The sequence below is a fragment of the Rhinoraja longicauda genome, chromosome 12 (assembly GCF_053455715.1).
Source record: "Rhinoraja longicauda isolate Sanriku21f chromosome 12, sRhiLon1.1, whole genome shotgun sequence".
Lineage (NCBI taxonomy): Eukaryota > Metazoa > Chordata > Chondrichthyes > Rajiformes > Arhynchobatidae > Rhinoraja > Rhinoraja longicauda.
Genome location: NC_135964.1, coordinates 54,695,075 through 54,705,956, shown reverse-complemented (window position 1 = coordinate 54,705,956; position 10,882 = coordinate 54,695,075). Strand labels below are relative to the sequence as shown.

Here is a 10,882-nt window from a genome sequence, read left to right as displayed (position 1 = left end):
TTATAAAGATCATGTGATAGGAGCAGAATTAGGCCATTTGGCCCATCAATCATGGCTTATCTATCTCTCCCTCCTCACCCCATTCTCCTGCCATCTCCCCATAACCTCTGACACCCGTACTAATCAAGAATCTATGTATCTCTGCCATTAAAATATCTACTGATTCGGCCTCCATAGCCATCTATGGCAAACAATTCCACTCATTCACCACCCTCTGACTAAAGAAATTTCACGTCATCTCCTTCCTAAAAGAATGTCCTTTAATTCTGAGGCTGTGCCCTCTGGTCCTAGACTCTCCCACTGGTGGAAACATCCTCTCCACATCCACTCTATCCAGGCCGCTCACTATTCTGTACGTTTCAATGAGGTCCCCCCTCATCCTTCTAAACTCCAGCGAGTACAGGCCCAGTGCCCACAAACGCTCATCATAGGTTAACCCACTCATTCCTGGGATCATTCTTGTAAACCTCCAATGGACCCCAGAAAAAGCAGGAACGGGGTACTGATTTTAGATGATCAGCCATGATCATATTGAATGGCGGTGCTGACTCGAAGGACGAATGACCTCCTCCTGCACTTATTTTTCTGCGTCCCCAGGGGTTGTGGGTTCCGGGGGTTTGGGGGGTTCCGGGGGTTTGGGGGTTCCGGGAGTTTGGGGGTTCCGGGAGTTTGGGGGTTCCGGGAGTTTGGGGGTTCCGGGAGTTTGGGGGTTCCGGGAGTTTGGGGTTCCGGGGGTTTGGGGGTTCCGGGAGTTTGGGGGTTCCGGGGGTTTGGGGGTACTCACACATCTCACACTGCAGTCCGTGCGCCCGGGGGATCTTGTTGAGACGAACCAGCGGAGTATTGCCGACCTTCCCCAGAATGTCGGGCAGGATGTTGGGTGTCGGAGACCTGCAAAGACAAGGCACCGGTCAGTGTGGCCCCAACACAGACCCCTCACCCCTGACCAATCACCCCCACCCCTGACCAATCACCCCCACTACTGACCCCTCACCCCCGACCCCCAGTACTGACCACCCCGGCTCCGACCCCTCACCCCTGGCTCCCCTGGCTATGACTCCTCACCCCGGCACTGACCCCTTACCCCCGGCACTGACCCCTCACCCCCACTACTGACCCCTCACCCCCAGCACTGACCCCTCACCCCCGACCCCCAGTACTGACCACCCCGGCTCCGACCCCTCACCCCTGGCTCCCCCGGCTATGACTCCTCACCCCGGCACTGACCCCTTACCCCCGGCACTGACCCTCACCCCCGACCCCCAGTACTGACCCCCTCACCCCCACTACTGACCCCTCACCCCCAGCACTGACCCTCGCCCCTGCCTCAACTACCTCCTCTGGCAGCTCGTTCCATGCACCAATCAGCCTTTGTGTGAAAAAGTTACCCCTCAGATTCCTATTAAATCTTTTCCTCTCCTTCACCTTGAACCTGTGTCCTGTGGTCCTAGATTCCCCAACTCTGGGCAAGAGACTCAGTGCATCTACCCGATCTATTCCTCTCACGATTTTGTGCACCTCTATAAGATCGCCCTGTGGTCATGGGAGATTTCAATATGCAGGAGAAATCAGGTTGGTACTGGACCCCAAGAAAGGGAATTTGTAGAGTGCCTCCGAGACAGAATCTTAGAGCAGCTTGTAGTGGGAGCCTACCAGGGAAAAGGCAATTCTGGATTTAGTGTTATGTAATGAACCGGATTTGAAAAGGGAACTCAAGGTAAAGGAACCATTAGGAGGTAGCGACCACAACATGATAAGTTTTTAATCTGCAATTTGAGAGGGATAAAGTGAAATGGGATGTGTGGGATTATAGCTGAGCAAAGGCACTACAGAGGCCTGAGGGAGGAGCTGGCCATTATAAGTCAAGGACAGTAAAAAAACTGTAAGGGAAGGCTTATAACACAGCAAAGATTAGTGGGAAGCCAGAGGATTGGGAAACTTTTAAAGAACAGAAGGTAACTAAAAAGGCAATACGAGGAGAAAAGATGAAATACGAAGGCAAGCTAGCCAATAATATAAAAGAGGATAGCAAGAGTTTCTTCATAGATACATAGACAATAGGTGCAGGAGGAGGCCATTCGGCTCTTTGAGCCAGCACCGCCATTCAATGTGATCATGGCTGATCATCCACAATCAGTATCCCGTTCCTGCCTTCTCCTCATATCCGTTGATTCCGCTTGCCCTATGAGCTCTATCTAACACTCTTTTGAATGCATCCAGTGAATCGGCCTCCACTGCCTTTTGAGGCAGAGAATTCCCCAAATTCATAGAAACATAGAAAATAGGTGCTGGAGTAGGCTATTCGGCCCTTCGAGCCTGCACTGCCATTCAATATGATCATGGCTGATCATCCAGCTCAGTAACCTGTACCTGCCTTCTCTCCATACCCCCTGATCCCTTTAGCCACAAGGGCCACATCTAACTCCCTCTTAAGTATAGCCAATGAACTGGCCTCAACTACCTTCTGTGGCAGAGAATTCCACAGATTCACCACTCTCTGTGTGAAGAAATGTTTTCTCATCTCGGTCCTCTGAGGAAGGATGTGCTGGCTCTGGAGAGGGTCCAGAGGAGGTTTACAACAATGATCCCAGGAATGAGTGGGTTAACCTATGATGAGCGTTTGTGGGCACTGGGCTGTACTCACTGGAGTTTAGAAGAATGAGGGGGGACCTCATTGAAACATAGAATAGTGAGCGGCCTGGATAGAGTGGATGTGGAGAGGATGTTTCCACTAGTGGGAGAGTCTAGGACCAGAGGGCACAGCCTCAGAATTAGAGGACGTTCCTTTAGGAAGGAGATGAGGAGGAGTTTCTTTAGTCAGAGGGCGGTGAATCTGTGGGATTCTTTGCCACAGACGGCTGTGGAGGCCACAAGTCAGTGGAGATATTTAAGACAGAGATAGACAGATTGTTGATCAGTGCGGGTGACAGGGGTGATGGGGTGAAGGCAGGAGAATGGGGTCAGGAGGGAGAGGTAGATCAGCCATGATTGAATGGCAGGGTAGACGACCGTCTACCGTCTGAGCGTCACTCACCCGCTGCGGTGGGGGTGGGGGCTCGGCCCCTCCGGTGACAAACTCCAGCTGCAGCGGCTCCGCAGATCCGGCCGCGTCCACTGGCGCTCCTCGCCGTTCATCGCCAGCTGCATGTCTGGGGATGGCAGAGGGGGGGATGGCAGAGGGAGGGAGGGGACAGAGGGGGGGAGGGGACAGAGGGGGGAGGGGACAGAGGGGGGGGAGGGGACAGAGGGGGGAGGGGACAGAGGGGGGAGGGGACAGAGGGGGAGGGGGGGGGACAGAGGGGAGGGGGGACAGAGGGGGAGGGGGGGACAGAGGGGGAGGGGGGGGACAGAGGGGGAGGGGGGGACAGAGGGGAGGGGGGGACAGAGGGGGAGGGGGGGGACAGAGGGGGAGGGGGGGGACAGAGGGGGAGGGGGGGGACAGAGGGAGGGGGGGACAGAGGGGAGGGGGGGACAGAGGGGGAGGGGGGACAGAGGGGGAGGGGGGACAGAGGGGGAGGGGGGACAGAGGGGGAGGGGGGACAGAGAGGGGAGGGGGACAGGGGGGAGGGGGACAGAGGGGGGGAGGGGACAGAGGGGGGGAGGGGACAGAGGGGGGGAGGGGACAGAGGGGGGGAGGGGACAGAGGGGGGGAGGGGACAGAGGGGGGAGGGGACAGAGGGGGAGGGGGGGACAGAGGGGGAGGGGGGGACAGAGGGGGAGGGGGGGACAGAGGGGGAGGGGGGACAGAGGGGGAGGGGGACAGAGGGGGAGGGGGGACAGAGGGGAGGGGGGGACAGAGAGGGGAGGGGGACAGAGAGGGGAGGGGGACAGAGGGGGGGAGGGGGGACAGAGGGGAGACAGAGGGGGAGGGGAGGAGAGAGGGGGAGGGGGGGACAGAGGGGGAGGGGGGACAGAGGGGGAGGGGGGACAGAGGGGGAGGGGGGACAGAGGGGGAGGGGGGACAGAGGGGGAGGGGGGACAGAGGGGGAGGGGGGACAGAGGGGAGGGGGGACAGAGGGGGAGGGGGACAGAGGGGGAGGGGGGACAGAGGGGGTGGGGGACAGAGGGGGTGGGGGACAGAGGGGGTGGGGACAGAGGGGGTGGGGGACAGAGGGGGTGGGGGACAGAGGGGGTGGGGGACAGAGGGGGTGGGGGACAGATGGGGTGGGGGACAGAGGGGGTGGGGGACAGAGGGGGGTGGGGGACAGAGGGGGACAAAGGGGGAGGGAGGACAGAGGGGGGAGGGGGAGAGGGAACGGGGGGGCGGGGGGGATGGGAGAGTGAAAGGGCCCGCGATTCAAGTCCGACGGTCACTCCCGCCCTGACCTCACCTCACCCTGGGGCTCCCCCCACACGTGACGCCCCCTCTCCCCAACACGTGACGCCCCACTCCCCACTCCCCACCCCGCACGTGACCCGCCTACTCCTACTTACTCACTCACTCTCCGCCGCACGCCTCCGCTTCTGGTTCCAGATTCGGTCGCAGCGACTTTAAAGCCCGTGATCGTGGAGCGGCCAACCAATCAGCGGAGGGGGCGGGGACGCCACGTGTGGGAGGAGAGGAGGGTCACGTGTGGGGGAGGGCCAAGTGTGGGGGAGGGCCACGTGTGGGAGGCTTCTCTCTCTGCTCCACTGCATCACAATCTTGCTCTTGCCTTTTGCAAATGGACATGACTCCGAGCCCTTGCGGATTTTCTCCAATAATGTAACTGAGGTGAGGCTCACTGGCCTGTGGAATTATTCCCACGATCACAGTGAATGGCTTCCTCCTCCTGCACCTATTGTCCATTGTCCTTAACTAGTTGGAACAATAGTGATCTCATCTTCTGATGCTTCACTCAGGGCTAACAAAGGTGTAAGTAAGCATTTGTCAGGGCTGCCCCCTCCCAGCTCCCCCTTGCTGGGCAGGACAACCGCACCTGGCCCTGGACATTTGGCAACTCTTTTGCATTGATTTCCAATGCAAAAAGTCATGCTTTCTCCAATCAGTTCCCATCTGTCCCTATGTGATGTTGGTTTAAACCATAGATAGACACCGAGTGCTGAAGTAACTCAGCGGGACAGGCAGCATCTCTGGAGAGAAGGAATGGGTGACGTTTCGGATCGAGACCCTTCTACAGGTCTAAAGGTCTCGACCCGAAACGTCACCCATTCCTTCTCTCCAGAGATGCTGCCTGACCCGCTGAGTTACACCTGCATTCTGTGTCCATCTCCTGTCTACCCATATGCTGGTAGATCCAGTTCCACAGAATCCCATCCAGTAACTTTCCCACCACTGATGTCAGGCTCCCCGGCCTAGAGTTCCCTGACTTCCCCTTGCAGCACATTAGACACTCTCCAGTCTGCAGGTGCCTCCCTTGTAATGCTCTCTGCCAAGGCACCAACACTTTCTTCCAGTTTCCCACAATGTCTGTGGATGCATCATAATTTTAGATACCTCTATGTCACCTCTCAGCCTGCTTTGCTTGGGGAAAATACAGGACCAACCCATCCTTATGACTCTTTCCTGCACCCCCTCCAGCTTAATCATATCCTTCCTATAGTCCAAAACTCATAGACCAGAACATCTGGATCAGAGCTGAACACAATACTTTACGGGGATGTTACCAGGACTAGAGGGTGTGAGCCATAGGGAGAAGTTGAGTAGGCTGGGTCTCTATTCCTTGGAGCGCAGGAGAACGAGGGGTGATCTTATAGAGGTGTATAAAATCATGAGGAATAGTGCGTGGGTTTTCTCCGAGATCTTCGGTTTCCTCCCACACTCCAAAGACGTACAGGTATGTAGGTTAATTGGCTGGGTAAATGTAAAAATTGTCCCTAGTGGGTGTAGGATAGTGTTAATGTACGGGGATCACTGGGCGGCACGGACTTGGAGGGCCGAAAAGGCCTGTTTCCGGCTGTAGATATATGATATGATATGATATGAATAGATCGGGAAGATGCACAGAGTCTCTTGCCCAGAGTAGTGGAATCAAGGACCAGAGGACATAGGTTCAAGGTGAAGGGGAAAAGATTTAATAGGAATCTGAGGGGTAACCTTTCACACAAAGGGTGGTGGGTGTATGGAACAAGCTGCCAGAGGAGGTAGTTGTGGCTGGGACCATCCCAACATTTAAGTCATTGGACAGGTACATGGATAGGACAGGTTTGGAGGGATATGAACCAAGCACAGGCAAGTGGGACTAGCGTAGCTGGGACATGTTGGCCAGTGTGGGTGAGTTTGGCCGAAGGGCCTGTTTCCACACTGTTACCCTCTATATTTCTTATACAACTCTATTCCATCCCAACTGTTGTGATCTAATTGATGAAGGTAAGCATGCCACACCTTATCTCACCTCAATCTATCTGTTACCAGTTTATTCAGCCCTGCATATTTCAGGACACTTTACACCATCTTAATACTAACCTGTTCCAGACTATCAACATCTCCCTCCCTGCACTCACCATCCTCTCTGTCCTTCACCTTGGTTAATGCAGATAGAGGGCAGAGAGGGTCCTGCACACTTCCCTTGGAATGTAGAATGTTGTGGGCTTCTCCTTAACCTTACTTGTCAAGGATATTTCACATCCCCTTTTTGCCCTCTTAATTTCTCTCAAGTTCTCTTCCACACACTAGTCAGTCATACAGCATATAAACAGGCCTTTGGTGCTGCTGACCCAGAGGCCCATCTAACCTATTTCTTTCCCGATCAAACCTTCAATAAACATGTGGCCCAAGGTTGGCTGCCCTTCCCATCTTTGCCTTTCACCCTCGCCCCAACCTTTTCTGCGGTTCGATGACTTTGTTCGTCTAACTGCAGCTGATTATTGGGAGGCCGATAGTTTAAGCCAGGCATGGGGCCATGTTGGAATATTACCTCAGGATATCCACAGAAGTATTACTCCCCTCTTTTGCATTTCCTGCTGCCACACCTGGAACTTGTTCACCCAGATCAGCGAGCAGACAGTCCTGCCCTGCCCTGAAGCACATTTCACCGACTGGAATATTTTAATTCAAGGTGCTAACACACTCGAAGCTCAACGACTTGCCCATGAAGCTTTGTGCATCAACATGAAATCCGTGATCCATCTCCCTGGACTTGTTTGATTCTCCACATTCAGGTCAATCTCCCCACTATCACCCTCAACCTACCAACAAAACAAATCTGTACCCAGTTTGCTACCTCACCTTGGACCCCATGGGATCTAACTTTCTGGACTGGTTTACCATGTGGGACCTTGTCAAAGGCTTTGCAGAAGGCCATGCAGACAAATCTACCACACTGTCCCATCAATCCCCTTGTTCACAGCTTTAAAACACAAACTCATGAGACACTAGTTGCCACTCACAAAGCTATGCTATCCCTAATCAAATCTCACCTTTTCAGGTGCCTAGCTTTCCTGCTCTCCCCTGTGTTCGTTCTCCCTTTGCCCCACTGTAACTTTGTTTGCCAGGTATGCAGAACTCTCTCTCATCTCCGACACTACTCACTCTGCCATCTCCGCGTCCCTCTAATCAGATTCTAAAGCTTCCTTCCATAGCCGTCTCCCCATCAACCAAACCAGCTCCCTATACCTGCTCTTCCTTAACCGATCTTCAGTCTGGTCTCACCCCTACAGAGGAAGCAGATAGTTGGGATAAATGGATCATACTCGGGATGGAAATCGGTGACTAGTGGGGTTCCGCAGGGGTCGGTGCTGGGACCCCAGCTGTTTACAGTTTATATAAATGACTTAGAGGAGGGGACCAAGTGTAATATATCCAAGTTCGCAGATGACACAAAAATGGGAGGTAAAGCAGGGAGTGAGGAGGATAGAAAAAGCCTGCAAAAGGATATAGATAAGCTAGGAGAGTGGGCAGCGAATTGGCAGATGAAATTTAATACTGATAAATGTGAAGTTATGCATTTTGGAGAAAAAAAATCAGTTATTTTCTAAATGGGGAGGAGCTGCGTGGTAATACAACACAAAGGGACCTGGGGGTACTGGTACAGGAATCACAAAAAGTTAGTATGCAGGTGCAGCAAGTGATTAGGAAGGCCAATGGAGTCTTAGCCTTTATTGCCAGGGGGATAGAGTATAAAAGTAGGGAGGTGTTGCTGCAGCTGTATACAGTATTGGTAAGACCGCATTTGGAATACTGTGTGCAGTTTTGGTGTCCATATTTAAGAAAGGATGTACTTGCTCTGGAGGCAGTGCAGAGAAGGTTTACACGGTTAATTCCAGGGATGAGGGGGTTGACATATGAGGAAAGGTTAAGTAGGTTGGGACTTTTCTCATTGGAGTTCAGGCACGGTGGCGCAGCGGTAGAGTTGCTGCTTTACAGCGAATGCAGCGCCGGAGACTCAGGTTCGATCCTGACTACGGGCGCTGTCTGTACGGAGTTTGTACGTTCTCCCCGTGACCTGCGGTTTCCTCCCACACTCCAAAGACGAACAGGGATGTAGGTTAATTGGTAAATGTAGTGGGTGTAGGATAGTGAAAGGGCCCGCGACGGTCACTCCCGCCCTTACCTCACCTCACCTGGGGCTCCCCCCACACGTGACGCCCCCTTTCCCCCAACACGTGACGCCCCACGCCCCACTCCCCACCCCGCACCCCACACGTGACGCCCCTTTCCCCCAACACGTGACGCCCCACGCCCCACGCCCCACGCCCGACGCCCCACTCCCCACTCCCCACTCCCCACTCCCCACCCCGCACGTGACCCGCCTACTCCTACTCACTCACTCTCCGCTTCCGCTTCTGGTTCCAGATCCGGTCGCAGCGACTTTAAAGCCCGTGATCGTGGAGCGGCCAACCAATCAGCGGAGGGGGCGGGGACGCCACGCGTGGGAGGAGAGGAGGGTCACGTGTGGGGGAGGGCCAAGTGTGGGGGCGGGTCACGTGTGGGGGAGGGCCACGTGTGGGGGAGGGTCACGTGTAGGGGGCTTCTCTCTCTGCTCCACTGCATGACTCCGAGCCCTTGCGGATGTGAGGTGAGGTGATCACAGTCAATGGCTTCCTCCTCCTGCACCTATTGTCCATTGTCCTTAACTAGTTGGAACAATAGTGATCTCATCTTCTGATGCTTCACTCAGGGCTAACAAAGGCATTTGTCAGGGCTGCCCCCCCCCCCCCCCCCTCCCCTCCCAGCTCCCCCTTGCTGGGCAGGACAACCGCACCTGGCCCTGGACATTTGGCAACTCTTTTGCATTGATTTCCAATGCAAAAAGTCATGCTTTCTCCAATCAGTTCCCATCTGTCCCGATGTGATGTTGGTTTAAACCATAGATAGACACCGAGTGCTGAAGTAACTCAGCGGGACAGGCAGCATCTCTGGAGAGAAGGAATGGGTGACGTTTCGGATCGAGACCCTTCTACAGGTCTAAAGGTCTCGACCCGAAACGTCACCCATTCCTTCTCTCCAGAGATGCTGCCTGACCCGCTGAGTTACACCTGCATTCTGTGTCCATCTCCTGTCTACCCATATGCTGGTAGATCCAGTTCCACAGAATCCCATCCAGTAACTTTCCCACCACTGATGTCAGGCTCCCCGGCCTAGAAAGGAGGGAGAGAGAAAACGGGTAATTATAGACCAGTTAGTCTGACATCAGTGGTGGGGAAGATGCTGGAGTCAATTATAAAAGACGAAATTGCTGAGCATTTGGATAGCAGTAACGGGATCGTTCCGAGTCAGCATGGATTTACGAAGGGGAAATCATGCTTGACAAATCTACTGGAATTTTTTGAGGATGTAACTAGGAAAATTGACAGGGGAGAGTCAGTGGATGTGGTGTACCTCGACTTTCAGAAAGCCTTCGACAAGGTCCCACATAGGAGATTAGTGGGCAAAATTAGGGCACATGGTATTGGGGGTAGGGTACTGACATGGATAGAAAATTGGTTGACAGACAGAAAGCAAAGAGTGGGGATAAATGGGTCCCTTTCGGAATGGCAGGCAGTGACCAGTGGGGTACCGCAAGGTTCGGTGCTGGGACCCCAGCTATTTACGATATACATTAATGACTTAGACGAAGGGATTAAAAGTACCATTAGCAAATTTGCAGATGATACTAAGTTGGGCGGTAGTGTGAATTGTGAGGAAGATGCAATAAGGCTGCAGGGTGACTTGGACAGGTTGTGTGAGTGGGCGGATACATGGCAGATGCAGTTTAATGTAGATAAGTGTGAGGTTATTCACTTTGGAAGTAAGAATAGAAAGGCAGATTATTATCTGAATGGTGTCAAGTTAGGAGGAGGGGGAGTTCAACGAGATCTGGGTGTCCTAGTGCATCAGTCAATGAAAGGAAGCATGCAGGTACAGCAGGCAGTGAAGAAAGCCAATGGAATGTTGGCCTTCGTAACAAGAGGAGTTGAGTATAGGAGCAAAGAGGTCCTTCTACAGTTGTACCGGGCCCTGGTGAGACCGCACCTGGAGTACTGTGTGCAGTTTTGGTCTCCAAATTTGAGGAAGGATATTCTTGCTATGGAGGGCGTGCAGCGTAGGTTCACTAGGTTAATTCCCGGAATGGCGGGACTGTCGTATGTTGAAAGGCTGGAGCGATTGGGCTTGTATACACTGGAATTTAGAAGGATGAGGGGGGATCTTATTGAAACATATAAGATAATTAGGGGATTGGACACATTAGAGGCAGATAACATGTTCCCAATGTTAGGGGAGTCCAGAACAAGGGGCCACAGTTTGAGAATAAGGGGTAGGCCATTTAGAACGGAGATGAGGAAGAACTTTTTCAGTCAGAGGGTGGTGAAGGTGTGGAATTCTCTGCCTCAGAAGGCAGTGGAGGCCAGTTCGTTGGATGCTTTCAAGAGAGAGCTGGATAGAGCTCTTGAGGATAGCGGAGTGAGGGGGTATGGGGAGAAGGCAGGAACGGGGTACTGATTGAGTGATCAGCCATGATCG

The 10,882-nt window shown here is 53.7% G+C and overlaps 1 long non-coding RNA gene across 2 annotated transcripts; it reads right to left on the bottom strand.

Annotated features, from left to right (window-relative positions):
* Positions 1 to 784: 784 nt before the first annotated feature.
* On the bottom strand, positions 785 to 8,737 carry LOC144598623 (uncharacterized). Of its 2 annotated transcripts, none has more exons than XR_013547884.1 (3): positions 8,710 to 8,737; positions 3,035 to 3,149; positions 785 to 891 (listed from the first exon to the last, which is right to left on the bottom strand). It is a non-coding gene; the product is annotated as an uncharacterized LOC144598623 (long non-coding RNA). The 2 variants fall into 2 exon arrangements; XR_013547883.1 differs by having other exon boundaries at positions 8,706 to 8,733.
* Positions 8,738 to 10,882: the final 2,145 nt, after the last annotated feature.